The following is a 16,098-nucleotide window of genomic DNA, read 5'->3' as shown; positions in this document are numbered from 1 at the left end:
GTGTGTGCCCGGATGGAGGTCCTCAACAATGTCTCTGAATGTGACTGCCCTAGATGAGGTATGAATCCCCAGCCTAGGCCAGGTGCCAGGGGATGCCTACGGACCTACAGCAAGACACCAAAGAGTAACAATCACTATAGCCTCCAACCTGGCATCCCAGCCTCCAGGATCCCCTCCCTGGCCCATTTTCCATCTGGCCCTGAGAATTTTCTAATCTGGCTTGAAAATCTTGCCCCGGCTGCCCATCACCTTCAGGGTAAACTTCCATCCTCATCCTATGCCATGAAAGGTACTGCGGGAATTGGTCCTACATGTCTGCAACCATCCCCAGGAAACAACCTTATTCTGTAGCTTACCATTTTCCAAGGTGGATGGTCTAAGTATCCTGAGAGGCGATTGGGTCTAGGGAATGTTGCAAACCATTCTATGATCTTGAAAAATCACACTAAACATTAGTATGCTGCACGTAGCTGAAAAGTCGTATCATCAAAAGGTTTACTTAACTTTTTAAGCCTGGATTTCCTGTTGGGTGACAGAACCCCCTATCTTGAGTAACATCCATCAGATCTCAAGGGACAGATTTTTTGAATAGTGATGTCACCAACTTGTCACTGTTTCTTTTATGCCCTTAGGGTCCTGCATTAAGCTGTAGCCTCCAACAAATACTTTATTCTTCTTCCACCACCTACAAAACTTCTATTCACACTTCAAAGCCTGGTTCAATGTCCGACTCCTCTGAGAAATATTCCTGTAAACTCCTCCAAAGCTTGCTTTTATTCTTGCCTTGATGATAACACTTATCACAGAACTTGTTACAAGCCTGTCTCTCCCCCAGGACAGGAACCTGGTCTGATTCTTCTCTAGAAACACCAGTGTCTGGCATTGTTCCTGGAAGTGGTCCAGGGTCATTGTGTTGATGGGATGTATGAGTTTGTGAATGGACGAAGAAGGGAATGAGTCCTTCCTTATTCATGATAGGGATGTGGTTCAGCCCAGCCTGGCTATAGAACCCTGCTGAGTATTGCCATGACTGGGGGGAAGCCCCCTCTCCTTGGTAAGACAACATGATCTCAAGGCAATGACTGCCACTCTCAGAGTCAACAGGTCATTTCAGGAAGAATCAAAATAGATGCCATCCTGCTTTATCACTGGCGTTGCTAGGAAACAGCTAGTTTGCTACAGGACAGGTTGATTAGCATTGCGGAGAAGACACAAACTGAGAAATGGCTGCGTCTTCTCACCCTCCTGAAACCAGCCGTGAGCATATCTGCATCAACTTCTTATTCAGGTGAGGGGGCAAGGCAAAGTTTGAAGTCAGGCTTAAAGACTTGCAAATGCTTCTCAGAGCAGAGCACAGAAGCACAGCAGGGACTCTGTATGCCCTGGGGCCACAAAGGGCCTCAGTCTTCCACTTACGGCTTTTATGCCTCTAGGCCTGGGAGGAGCCTGGAGGAGACACAGTCTGGGAAAGATTCATACTGAGAGAGGAGGGAACTCTGGGTGCCTGCTGCTCCCTCCCCTGATTCCCAGTTATAGAAACGCAGAATCATTCTACCTGGGCTTTCAAAGGGCTTCTCAGGGCTTTCAAAGGGTAAGTAAGACCCACTAGACTTATAAGGAGGATGAGGTCCTACCAACAGCAGACTGCTGGCTTCCTTCCGAGGTGGCAGCCCTAGGAGCCACTGGCTCCTTGCTGACTCCTTGTCTAAACTCCCAAAGCAGTGTGCTAGGTGCCATCATGGGGATTATTATCACTGGTTTACAGATGAGGAACCTGAAGTTAAAAGTGACCACACTACAAAGTAATTGGCAAGCTAGGTCCGAATAACATATGTGCCAGAATATCAGCTAAATTTGTTGTAAACAGGAAATAAGCAAATGCAATTTTTTATCTTTCGATGCTTTCCCCTGTGTATGGATGAGTGTCTTCAGGGGTGAGAGGGAAGAATGGTTTGGTCCGCAGAGCCCCACACATATAGTCATGGGATCTCGTTCCTCCCCCTGCTCTGCCACTAACTAGGTAGGCTGCCTCAAGGAAACCCCTATCCTCCTCTGGGCCTCTAGCTACTGATCTGTTAAACAGGGATAACAAGAGCCATCCTGCATACTCATTTCCCTGGGTATTGGATGATAAGTGGAAAACAGATTTTAAAAGCATAACACATCAGGCAATACTCAGCACACAGTATGTGCTCAGAAAGAATTGGCTGGTTGAACGCTTGTAAGCTATTACTGAAATGCACTGAGGAGCCCAGAGAGCCAGAATTGGGTTCCCGCTTGGTTTCTACCACTTTGAACAAATTACTTAATCTCTCTAAGCCTCATTACTTCCATCTGTAAAATGGGGATTATAATGCCCCCTTGACAATATTACTATGAAGATGCAATAAGTAAGGAATGTAAAGATCCAGGCCCAATAGAGATGCAACGTACTTCCATTTCTCTCCACCCTTCTTCCCTCTAGAACCATTGGAAGGCAGAAGCGGTCTGCTAGCTGTCTGTCATTCCTGCTGGCCGGCTGCCCGGGAGGCCCCCAGCTGTTGGGATTGGCCAGTACGTGCGGCGGCACTTACTCAATCGTGCCCAGCAGGATGAGACAGACTGTAATTTCCAAGGCTGAGCCCTAGCCCCACTCAGGAACACAGCATGGAGCCACTTTGAGAAATCCACATTCAAGGCACAGTCTCCCCAGGCCCCAGGGACACTCAATAGCTGAGGGAACAAGGAGGTTACCAAGCTAATCGTTCCCCGATTAAAGCAACTGGCCTAAAGCCAGCCAAGCCAGCCTTTGCAAAGTTTGAGTTCCCTCAGAAGCCTACAGCAATCCTCACACCTCACGTGTGCATGGCCCCTTAAAATCTACCGAAGGCCTCCTCTACAAACAGTATTCGTTCAGGAAGTCCTTGCAGTGTACAGGGAATCAGGGTGCTAGGCATTTTTTTTTTTAACCTTGTTTAATTGGTCGGGGCAGCTTGGAAGGAGCAGATGTGTACCAGATGTTCTACAGTGACTGCACACACCACTACTACCTTCTGAAAGGAACTGTCCCATGTGCAGCCAGCCATGTTTTGTGCCATGTGACCTACAGCAGCCATGCTTTGTATCACATGACCATGTCCCATTATGATCACTGCTGATTGGACCAAGGGTAGACACCTGTCCTACACAGGGTCCACCCACTGGCAGTCCAGTAACCTGTAGTTTGTCTCACTTCGATTCCTCCTTGGAGGACTGGGAACTAGATTTGGGGAGTAGAGACTGGGTAACTAGCAGAGGGCAGAGAAACCAAAAGGAGTTACTAAGAGTTGTAAGGTTTTGGAGTAGGCCATTATAGCCAGGTCAGGACTTTGCAAGTCAAAACTGCGGGATGACAATCAATGAAAAAGCACAGGAAATGGGTGGGCAAAGAGGAAAACAGAATAGAAATGCAGACAGAAATAGGGCCACTAAGGGAGAGACCACATGGATGCCTTTGCTGTTGGCAACATCTCCTTTTTGGTTTCTGGGAGTCCCTGCTGCATTAGGGTTATGGCCTTTGCACTCCCAAAAGATTCCTGCTACCTTCTCACAAGCCACTCTTTCCCTGAGTTGGCTTGAGTGGCTCTCTGTTCTTTGAGGTCAATGACCACGAGTAGGACAGTACCAAGTAGGTACTGCTATCCTCACTCTGCCGACCGAGATCCGAGACACCGAGAAGAACTGACATTTTCTGGCTTCTCACAGCTAGATCAGTGTCTATCCTGACTCCCCACCAGCGAGGTCCTCAGAATCCAAGCTCTGTTGGCTCCTCCCTGAAGCCCACTGCTTTTCAGGCTGTGGGTAGCTGTGTAACCAGCCACTGATTCTCAGAGAAAAGAAAAGGACAGATACTGAGACAATGTGTTCATCATCTGTCTCTTCTGCTAGATTGTGAGGGCTCAGAGTGTGGGGACAATGTTATCTTGGTTACTGCTGTCTCCCCATAGCCTAGAAGAGGCCATGCTGCAGCACAGATGCTTAAAACTGTTGGCCGAATGAATGACTGGATCAATTCGTCTGTCCCGGGACTTCCTGGCCACGCTGAGAACCAGAGAGTTTTGCATATCCTCAACCACAGACAGCGAGAGGTGCTGCTGCCTTTGAGATTCCAGATTCTTCTGGGGAAAGGTTTCACTTCCTTCTCCCTTGGGAATTGCTTGTGAAAAGCAGCTGCCGTCAGCTTGGGTTCAATTCCTGGTCAGTGCTGGGATTAAGAGGCAGCAGAGGATGGCCACATCCCTGGAACGGGCTAGCCCCTGACTGCCATCCACATAGCAGATGCAGGGAATCCCGTCACAGCATCCCCGACAAGTGACCGCTCCCCCTGCTGAAATCACCATGTCAGGAAGCAGATGAAGGAGACTGTCCTTTCCACCTGGGCAGGTGGAAAGCTGACTTTAAACTTAAACTGTAACTATCTTCCTCTCGGCCCTGGCTCTAGGCTTCAGGATCTCACACAAGCAGCATGAACTATCTTAAGTGGAGTGTGGAATGAAAAATGTTCAGGAATGGGATCAAGGGAGACATGAATTCTAAATTTGCTGGGTGACCTTGAACCAGTCGCTTGATACCCCGAAACCAAAAGGCGTGAAGTGTTTGGTCAGAGCTGGCTTCTTGTCCCAGCTCAATCTTGGGCAAGTGGCTTCACTCAGCCTCTGTTTCTTCCACTCCAGGATTATAATACCATCCAGGGGAGAGTAACATCTGCCTACTCAGAGCATCCAAATGGGTTGCTGACTCAAGGCTAGCATGGAAGTCATAGTTATTGGGGCCCCAGGCCCCCGGCTAAGCCTTGATGTGGGAGATGATAGATCCCAATTTGCAACTCCTCGTCAAATTTTACATATAACACAGTAACAGCTGGGGCTCAGAGTGCTGGGAAGACCCAGGATAACCTGGTTTTCCCCAGACATCAATGCCAGGATCAGGAGAGAGGTGGGTAGGGCTGTCCTTGCCATCCCATACCATGATCCAACAGAGAAAAGCATGTGAAGGTCAATGTGGCGTGAACATCCACTCACTAGTGGGGTAACATGGGACAAATGCACTCACGTTCTCTGAGCCTCAGTTTCCTCATCTACAGATGAGGCTAGGACACCACCTGCTCTATCTCTATCTCCATCAAAGCATCACCATGAAGATCAAACATGGGGATGGGTCAGAAAAGTCTCGATAAACTGAAAAGTGTTGTTCCTTTGAAAACTATCATCCTATCATGTGGTCTGGAAGCAGCTCCGCACCCTCTTCAGCCAGCGCCAAGTTCAGGGGCTCCTATACAGAGCCCCAGGGCCAGCACCTGCTTCCTTCCACTCCATGTATCCATCTCTCCCTGGGGTCCACTCAACACCTAACTGTGGAACCCTTCTCACTATCCCGTGAAACGCACATTAGTATTTCACAGATGAAGCTGAGATCCAGAGACACTGAGGAACCTACCAGGTGACATGGTTGTTGAGTGGTGGCTGTAACCCCAGGGAAAGGGGGCAGGCAGGGAAAGAGTGAAAAAGCAAGAGAGGGAGGAAATGGAAGGAAGAGGAGAAAAGGGAGGAGGGGACAAGGGGGGAAAGGGGATGGAGAAGACAAAGAAGGAGAATAAATTCCTCTTGTGTTAGGGGCCAGAATGGGCACGGAGGGGAAGCTGGCAAGCTGTGCCCTGTGGTTGGGTGTGGGCCTCGAGGCGCCCCCCCACCCCCATCCCCGGGGTCTTAGGAAGTGACAGGTCAGCAGAGCCATTCAGCTGAGCTACAAAAGCCTTCTGCCAGGGTGGCAAAAAAACATTAAAGGAGACTTCCTCAGGCTTTAGAAATTGCTGAAATACAGAGGCCGCAATAGAAGATGAAGTGTCCTACAAAGGAAGCTCCAAATGGAATCAATTTCCCTGGGCCGACTTTTATGTCCTATTATAAGAAATTGAAAAATTATTTCTGTGGGAATGTCGCTTTGCCGGTCCACCTCTTCAGAAGATATTGAGAAGGGAAATGGCTTCCAATAAATGGGTCTTGTCTTCTATCACTGGAGTTGATCCTCTGCTCTGGGGCTCGGGAGCCAGGGGAGGTGGGGTCAGGGAGAGTTTGGGGGGGGCTGCTCTGAGTGGGTTTGGGGGCTGGAGAAAAAGGCGATGAAATGGAAGCAAATGTGACAGCCCCAGGGACCACCAGCTCCACACGGCCAGACATGCACACCACCCGACTAGAACATGATACCCTTGAGGCTGGCTAGTCTGGGCCAGAGTGGAATGTCAGGATTCCCTGGACAGGACGTCATGTTGCAGAGAGGACTCCAGCAGCTGCTATCATACCACACATGCCTGCTTCTGGAGTCGCAGCATAAAAGGTCTGCCCGCCCATTGTTCCCTCCCTCACACTCACGTTCCAGGCGCCATGAACTTCTCACCTCTCCCTAAACACAGTAGGCTTTCCTTCCATGCCTTGGTGCCTTTGCTGGAGACCTTTCCTCTATTGAGAATGCCCTTTCCTGCATGTCAGTCTGGCAAATTCCTACTCGATCTTCAAGAACCAGCTGAAATGTGCCTCCTTTAGGGAGTCATCCCTGATGTCCCTCCCTGGGTAGGGTTTGTTCTCTGTCCCATGCTACCGTTGCCTGAACAATGTCCCCCATAAATACCCATTAGGTTTGTAATCCCCAAACCTAAGAGTATGTTACCTTACATGGCAAAAGAGACTTAGCAGATGTGAATGAGTTAAGGATCTTGAGATGGGGAGCTCATCAGAGTTAGCAGGAGGAAACAGGAAGAGGGTGGGGTGATACAAGGACCAGGTCAAACCAAGGGAAGCAGATGCCTCTAGGAGAAAACAAAGATAAGGTAATGGATTCCCTTTCCAGAGCCTCCAGAAGGAACCAGCCGTGACGACACCTAGACTTTAGCCCAGTGGGACTGAATCTGGATTTCTGACCTCTGGAATTGTAACGTAATAAATGTGTGTTGTTTTAAGCCACTTAGTTTGTGGTGATGTGTTACAGTGGCAACAGGAAACTAATACACCTGGGTGGGGCTTGTCCTCTCTCCCCTGGGTTCTGTGGAACCCCATGTTCACCCCATGTTCCCACTGTAGCTTACGGGTCAGGCCTATCCCAAGGGAATAGGGATCAACTCACTTCATTTGACCACATCCTGCCAGGAAGGTACCATTATTCCCATTTTACAGATGAAGAAACGAAAGGCCAGGGAGATTAAACAGCTGGCCAAAAGAAAATGGCACGGGTACTACAGGACCCAGCTGGAACTTGAACCCAGGCACTCGTACGTTTAAGTGTTGGTCTCCTCCACCAGAGTAGGGCCATTGGGTAGATGTTGGATTGTCTCTCGGTGCCAGGGCCCCATCCATACTTGGTTTAAGTAAGGCTCCAATCCCAGGAAACATCCGAACTGGGGCCTTTCTCGTACCACCCAAGAGCTATTTGTCTATAGCTCACCTTTTGTGTGGAAGATGTAGAAAACAGAATGTCCTTGGAAACCAAAACTTCTACTAATCAAACTGGTTTATCCGCAGTGATAACGTAAGGTGCTTTATTGCACATTTCCTGTGAATTTTCCTTGTGGGTGGCATGGTAAAGTGGAAGGAACCTGGGATTTAGACTCAAGAAAGCTCTGGGTGGCTTCCCACAAGTGTATGCCCTTAAATCTCAATTTCTTCATCTATACAATGGATACAGTGATACCGCGGCCAGGAGAGGCACTGGTGAGGATAAACGAGGAGGTGCGTACAAAGCCACTGGTGGAAGTAAACATTGCCCCTGTACGCGAAGCCCCACAACAAAGCCGTGCGCGGCACACTGGGCGAGTGGCCTTCCTCCCCAGTCACAGACGAAGACACGGACCCCCCACCCCTGGCTGAGACAGCCCTCTACTACAGCATATAAGGCTGTCTGACCTAAGGGACCATGGGGGCTGTCCGAGCTAGGTGCTGCCAGAATGCAGATGTGACAAGGGTCATCTCGGGCTGAGATGATGAGACTGGTTCCCAGAGAAGCCAGCCTATAACTGTCAAAGAAAGGTGTCACTCTGATGGAGCACGGAGAGAAGAGGGCTCTGAGGAAGTGCATGTGGGCTAAGCAAAGGCACAGAGAGAAGGCCACAATGGGAATAGGAGGCTCAGAGAATGTGAGAGCAGGGGGTCTGTGGCAAAGGCCACAGGGTCCCATAAGCCCTGGGAGCTGGATTCGAGCGGTCAAGGGCCGGTAGAGATGGCGGAGGAGAGGCAGGGAGTAGGGTGGTTTCTTGAGAGGACAGAAGGGACGCTCCACTTAGAAATAAGGAGCTCGGGGGCCTCTAGCAGTCTCTGGTCTGACTAGCAAATGCAAGTCCAAGGGGCTACCAGCCCTGGCTGCACAGAAGAATCACCTGGAGGGTTTTAAAAATCCCAGTGCCCCAGGCTACACTCTGGTCCAATTGATTCAAAGTCTCCAGGGATGGGACCCAAGCATTGTTCTGTATTTGTCAGGAGTCCCCGGGGGCGATTGCAAAGAAGAGGCAAGGCTGAGAAGCGCTGCTCTAGGCCTTGGGTCCAGGGCCAGGATGCCATCCAGACTCCAAGCTGTCTAGTGACTTTCAGCCATACTCAACGATGTCCAAACATGTCCCTTCTGCCTGCTCATGCCCTGGAGCCCGCAGCTTAGCCTGAACGTGATACTTCACTTCCTGTCATTGGCCTGCGCAGAGCCTTTGTGGGGAGTGTGCTGTTGTCTGAGGATAGGATTCCAATTTGTTCATTTATCCTGTGCCAAGCCTCATTGGTTTGGTGGCCCTGTCCCGAGGTGACCCACTTGATAGGGGCTGGGGACGGGAGAGCTCCTGAGGCTTCCACACTCCTAGCTCACCTCCAGCATGACTAAGGGCTTTCTGCGGGGACAAAGGGACTGGAATGGGGTGCTTTTTCCTACTGGCTCATGGAGAAAGAAAGAAATGGCATTTACTTAGCACTTGCTTTGTGCCTGACATTGCACTGGGTGTATTACATGCACCCCAGTTAATTTTTCCTTCTTATACTTCATGCAGCAGATACTTGGAATCATCCTATTCCACAAATGAGAAGCACAGGGGCTCAGGGAAGGGACGTGACCTAGCCTAAGGTTTCACAAATGGAAAACGTGAGAGCTGGGTCTTATCCCCAGGTCTGTTGACTCTTAGAGCCTGAGCTTTAACGCTGGGAAGCTCTGTTTCTCACCTGTGAAGTGGGGCTAACAGCATTTCCTCCTTCACAGGGTGATTGTGAGCATTAAACAAGGAGCACGTGAACCTATATAAGGCAGCAAATAGGGTGTCTGCAACTCAGCTGATGCTTCATACAAATGGCCCTGATTCACCTTTTGAAAAAGGACTCCCAACTAATGTGTATGTGTTCTGAGGAGATAGCAGAGCCAAGTTTAAAGAAAAAAAGTGGGTCAAAACCAGAGTATTCTTTTTTTCCCCATCACCACTTTGATTCCTTCTTCTCTGTGCTCTCTGAAAAATCAATGAGCTCGTTCCCTATGCTGATTAGCTCTTGTCCTGGCACCCAGGCAACAGGAAGACGGCAGGGTCAGCCATCCCGGGTCCTCAGGGTGAAAGCTGAAGACTTGAGGCAGGGCTGTGTCCCCAGGCTGACGCCAGGGTCCTCTCAGGCCAGCTTTCCCTTGGTGACACAGAGAACACCCGTGAGATCCTGGCCATCCCTGACACTGCCCAGCTGCATTCACAGAGACACCGCTTTTAGTGTTTATCTTGTTTGTCAATGTTTTCTTCCTATTTTAGACCAGTCTTCCACTAGTGGGGCGTCCCAGAACCCACGAGGAAATGGGTTGCAAATGTTCCCAGACCTTGGGGCTCTTGGCCAGAGCCTGGCTGAGAAATGATTATTTGTCAAAAGAACGTACATGTGAAAACTTACTTACTCTAAGTCTCCTAATTTCCAGACTGAGTGCCTGTTTTTCAGTCATTACACGGGTGGCCATGGGGGTTGCTCAGAGCCTAAGGCTTCCATGAACCTGAGACCAAAGAAGAAATGTCTCTTCTCCAAAGGCTGGGGGAGGGCAGATCGGGACTCCAGGGAAGAGTCTGACCTGGGCAGTGGGGGAGAAGGGGAGGGGCTGAGGGTAAAGCCAAGGAATAGGAGGACAGGGGCCTGTGAGAAGGTCTCACTCATACACGTGCTGCTACCCCACCTGAACCGGCTACAGCTGTGGAGCTTTTAGGACCACACTGCACGGGAGGGCTGTGTCTAACGACACCCATGGGTGACACCTATAGTCAGATTGGCCATGGTGGACTGGCACTGGAGTCTTTGGAAAGGAACCTTCTCTTTGACCAACACCTAAGAGTGCAGACCACGCTGAGAGGATCAGAACCCTTCTCTACTTTCCCTCACCACACCTTGGCCCTTCCTTTTGACCATTCCAGAAGAGCAATATTTCATTTCTCTAAGAAAAACCATCAGCCCAAGACAGGAAACAGAAGAGACAAGCCACCTTCCCAATTCTACCTAAATTTTCTACCTAAATTACCAAGACAAATATTTCAGGAAACTGTACTTGGCTGGAATGGTTGGGTAATTCATTTTATTTACCATCTAAATGCACTTGAGAGCTGAGATAGATTCATTCAAGTTGCCGCTTCTTAGTCGGATGCAATTCACAGTAGAAATTGCTGCCATCCGAAGCTTCCATAACTTCCAAAGGGTAATGGATTTTTTTCAGCCCATCTTTCTTCTCTGCTCATATTTGCTTGAGGATTTCAAATGGATTCTATTTACTGTAATTACTGTTCTAACTGCGGCTCGCTTGCCATGCATCAGGTTAATGTTAACAAGATACCCAGCTGATGCTGGTAATGTGGATTCATTGTTCAAACTCTTTCCCCACCCCCTTTGGTGGTGTCTCAATTCTATTTTCTGAACCCAAAGGGGAAGGAGCAAAGCCAAGTAACGCGACTGTTTTTTTCTCCGTCTCATTCTTCTCTAATGCCACGGGCTTTTTTCTCAATGGATATTCATTGTTCTTGGGTTTTCCTACTCATGTATTTACATGGCACTATTACAAATGTCGTGCTTTGTTTAAATGCAGATTTACATGCTTACCTTCTCAAGTTTTTCTCACGTTATTCCATTACACTTCTTATTATTTAATTTCTTCTTTAAATTTTTTTTAACGTTTATTTATTTTTGAGAGACAGGGACAGAGCGTGAGTGGGGGAGGGGCAGAGAGCCAGGGAGACACAGAATCTGAAGCAGGCTCCAGGCTCTGAATGGTCAGCACAGAGCCCGACGCGGAGTTGGAACTCACGAGCCATGAAATCACAAAGTCAGACGCTTAACCGACTGAGCCACCCAGGCACCCCTTATTATTTAATTATTAATGATAAGAATTAACAGCAACAAATGTTCTGATAATTTTCAAGACACAGTCCTCCTATGTATCTCTACTAAGAAGAGAAATTCAAGGCCCGGTGTATCAAGAGTCTTCATCTCTCAATTACTGGGTAGTTTCAGATTAATAATTTGGGTCTATGGGAAAAGCACACACTTCAGAGCAGAGCTTCAAATTCTAGTTTCATCATTCATTAGCTATACGAGCTTAAGTGAGCTTAACACTAGGATTTTCAATTTCTTCATCTGTAAAAGGACAGAACTAAAAATACAAAATTAATCATGTGCTGTTGGGAAGCTCCCTGCACATAGTAGGTGCTTAAGTAATATCTGTTATTATTATACCCTATTAATAATTCCAGTCACACAACCAGATTGTAGCACCACAGCATAGACAGGTATGAATGTATTTTAACGTGGTCAGTTTTGGACTCCCAAATGGCCTTCCTGAGCTGGCAGGATCTCGGCCATGAAACCCTTACTATTCAAAGTGTGTTTCAAAAAACTGGCCATATCAGCATCATCTCCGAACTTAGCAAAATGCAGACTCTCGGGTCCTTCCCCAGAAGGAAGAAAAGTCTAATTATAACTCCATGGAGTTGACAGGAAAAGAGATCGTCCCTCCAAAGTGTCCTACCTGGCTTCAGTCTGAAGGATAGAAGAGAGTCCAAGGGGAGACATCCCCAAATAAAAGCCCTGAGTCCATTCCAGCTTATTCTACCATGCAAGCTTGTGTGATTCCCCAGAGAATGTTTTACCCCCCCCCCCCTCCTGATAGTGATCATTAGGCATGAGGAAAACAGCATTTGTTGATTCGGCTCTGAGACGTACCGCTTTGATATATCAGACAGTTGCTCTCCAAGTCTGGGTAAGCTCTTCTTCCACCTAGGTTACCTCCTGTAAAATGAGGATGACAATACCTGCCTCCCAGAGTTGTCTGAGATGGCAAGTGCTTGGCATGATGGCCGGCACGCGGTAGGCACTCAGCGAGGGCTGTAGCAGCGACAGCCTTATTAATAGTGACTGTGTGTGTGTGTGTGTGTGTGTGTAAAGTGAAAGGTGAGGGCTGGAGCTGCTGCTGCCCTTAAGACTTCCTCTGCAAAAGGAGCTACTGGGTCCCTGTTCCCAAAGCCAAGTTCTTAGTCACCTCCTGTTATTAGGAAGAGGCAAAGGAGAACTGATGGTAGAATTTAAAAAATCACCTTCCCTTCCTGTCTCCTGGTAACTTTCTTGGGAAAATCACTTAACCACGGATGATATCACTTTCCTCATCTATAAAATGGACATAATACCATTCCCCCTGGCTGCCGTAGGGACAGAGTGAAGAGCTCATAAAATAAAGCAACTGAAAGTGATTTGCAGCCAGACAACCCTGTGATGCCAGTGTGAACAAATGTGAAAGAGCCCCGTGATCCCTGCTTCCTCTTAGGCCCCAAGCCCTGATCTCGTGATTGTTCTCAGCTGTTCTCTCTCATTCTTCTTTCCATCCCTTTCCCACTGAACTGCCAGCCTTTGAAGAACCCTCCATCACCACACACGTCCCCTGAAAGCCCCATCAGAATTTTAGTCTCTCCCCGTTCAGACCAATTTGCTTAAACTGCCCTTTCTTTTTTTTTAATTTTTTAAAGTTTATTTATCTATTTTGAGAGAGAGAGAGAGAGAGAGAGAGAGAGCATGAGCAGGGGAGGGGCAGAGAGAGAGGGAGAGAGAGAATCCCAAACAGGTTCTGTGCTGTCAGCACAGAGCCCAACGTGGGGCTCCAACCCACAAACTGTGAGATCATGACCTGAGCCAGAATCAAGAGTTGAATGCTTAACCAACTGAGCCACCCAAGCACCCCTAGAAACTGCCTTTTCTCCTCCAAAACCAGAGGTGGCATTATCAAGGGATGGGGGGTACTTTAGTGCCCATACAACTCCATTAGTATCCACTCCAGCCTGCCCTCCATAAACGTGCGATCCAAGTCAAAAATATGCACTTGAACCTTCCGGGTTGGTCCTTCAGCCCTGTGCCCTCGCCTCCAGCCTGTCGCAATAGTGCCTCTCTGCTGGTCCTACAGAGAGACATCAGAGCCACCTGTACCAAACCCTCATGACTTCCTATCATTTTCTGAACAACCACTGAAGAAGCTCTTAGTAGGCCTACGTCTGAGGACAAAGAAGCAACACTGACTTTAATGAATTCTCCCTTGTGATACACTGAAAGATAATGCAGGGGACAAATCTGACTTCAGAGCCAGGGCTCTTGAACTCACTGAAGGAGGCAGAGGGGGTGGGGAGCTGGCCTCAGTGCCTCCCCCAAGGAGGACCTTGCTGTCATGGCACTGGGCATCACACTGTTTGCAGGTAGGTCCTGCAGAGACCCACGCTTTCCAGACGTCTATGTGATCTTTGGCAAGTTTCTTCTCTGCTCCTTAGCTCCTGGGGCCCTGTGATTCTCTCAACCTCTGTTTTCCTGTCTATATAAAAAAAGAAACTTATCTCCAGGTTGGTGTGAAGTTTAAATGTGGTAAATTATGTGAGAGGCAACCGGAAGAAGGTGGCATATATGAGATGTTTGATTATTGCTATTCCCTGCACTTCCCTTGCCGAGGCCTCAAGGGCCCCGTCTTCCCTAAGTACCTGGACAAAACCATGTTTTGAGCTTGTTGTACCCAACTGTAGTCATCAGTCTTGAACAGAGTCATTCATTTATGGAAGAACTATGTATCGACCATCTCCTCTCCTGTTCTGGTATAAGGTTACAGGCTAAGGACGAAGAGGTGGGCAAAACAATGATGGTGAGCAGTGGCAATGGTTTCCCATCTCATGGAGGCTGGACCCGAACAGCAAGCACTGTCTCCTCAAGAACACTTCCAATTCGGCAGAATCAACTGGCATCTGGTACCAAAGCAGAGAGATCGCGCAAGGTGCCTTAGAGCCAGAATGAGGGGTCAGCTAACGACGGCAGTCGACGTCTGGTTCCATGACTGGCTAGTTAGGTGACTGTTACGGACATAATGCTTGTGTGCCCCCATCCCCACCAAAATTCATATGTCAAAGGCCTAACACCCAATGTGAGGATACTTGGAGACGAAGGCTCTGGGTGGTAATTCAGGTTAGATTAGGTCATGAAATGAGGCTTGAATCACAGGATAAAAGGTCTCATGAAAAGACGAAGAGAGAGAGATGTCTCTCTTCATCTGCAGGCACAGAAGAAATGCCATGTGAGGACACAGCAAGTAGGTGGCCATCTGTGAGCCAGGAAGAGAATCCTCACGAGAAACTGAAGTGGCCAACACCTTGATTTTGGACTTCCCAGCTTCCAGAACCATGAGAAGTATATTTCTGTTGTTTAAGCCACCATATGGTATTTTGTCATGTTATGTTAGTCAGCCCAAGCTGACTAATATAGTGACCTTCATTACTTATCTCCAAATGCCTCAGTTTTCTCACCTGGAAAGGGGTGGGGGTCATTACAACCCTATCTCACACTGTTGAAGTGAGGATTAGACGAAATGACACAAAATGCTTAGCACAGGGACGTGCTCAATAAATGGTAGTGACCATCCTCGATACACCCGATTACAAATGCAAATCACAGAAGGATAGAGCTTGAAGGGATCTTGCCAGCCCCGTCACTGAACGGAGGGAATGAGGCCTGGAGGGGAAAGGCTTGCCCACCATCACAGTGAGGGGCAATCTCCTCTGGGGGCTCTCACTCCTGCTCCAGCTCTATCCCGCTCCACGGCCCAGGGAAGCCTCGTGGTCCCTCCTCATCACCCACCTCAGCACTGTGCTCATCCTTGACACTTAGCACACCCACTTGAAATTGTCACCTCTCTCATGTGGTGAGTGGCTCCCATGTGAGGTTGCTAGGAGATGAGGATCCATCACTGAATTCTGCACCTGGAAATTCTCTTAAATTAGGCTGTCAGGATTCTTTGAAGAAAACCCAAATAGGAAAAAAAAATTCTCACTCATGTTTGCCTTGAAAAATGCCACGGGAGAAATCAGAGCGGTGCTAGAGTGTGGGACACATTTATAATAATAGCCAAACCCTTTTCACTCTTTTTACCCTTTACGGTTTGCAAACCACATTTCCACAGATCGTTGACCTGAGTCTTCTCATTCATTCATTCATTCACTCACTCACTCATAAATACAAAATTTGCCCCCTCCATGCACTAGGCACGATTACGGGTGCCTGGGCTTTAGTAGCAGATAGAAACCTGGGCCTTCATGGGGTTTATGCTCTAGCAAGAGAGACAGATAATACATAAGTAAATGAATAAATAACATGTTTCTAGATACTGGTAAGTGTTATGAATTTAAAAATAAACCTAGAGAAGGAGAGAGAAAGTTGGGGGGGGGACTGTTTTGAGTGGCCAGGAAAGCCTTCTCTGAGATGCATTCTGGACTGTTGATACTGTTGAATGAATGAGTGGACCCTCATTTTGTAGATACGGAAACATGCCCCAGACCCACAAAGCAGCTACGCAGTGGGGAAAGAAAGAACACATATTCTGTCCACCCTGACCTGTGACAGTGCCAAGGCTCATGTCTGGATCCAGGACGCGAGACCCAGGGATGAGGGGAACTCAGTCTGCGTGGCGGTCAAGATCCCACGTGCTGTCCATTCACACCAGCGCGGTCACTGAGTGCTGCACCCTGGGCTGGGCACTAGGCCTGAAGAGACGGAGCAGATGTGGTCCCTGCCCTCGGGGAGCTTCCACACTAGT

This window comes from Lynx canadensis, chromosome D1 (assembly GCF_007474595.2).
Source record: "Lynx canadensis isolate LIC74 chromosome D1, mLynCan4.pri.v2, whole genome shotgun sequence".
Lineage (NCBI taxonomy): Eukaryota > Metazoa > Chordata > Mammalia > Carnivora > Felidae > Lynx > Lynx canadensis.
The sequence above is the reverse complement of the archived record's forward strand: the minus strand, read 5'-3'. Positions refer to the sequence as shown.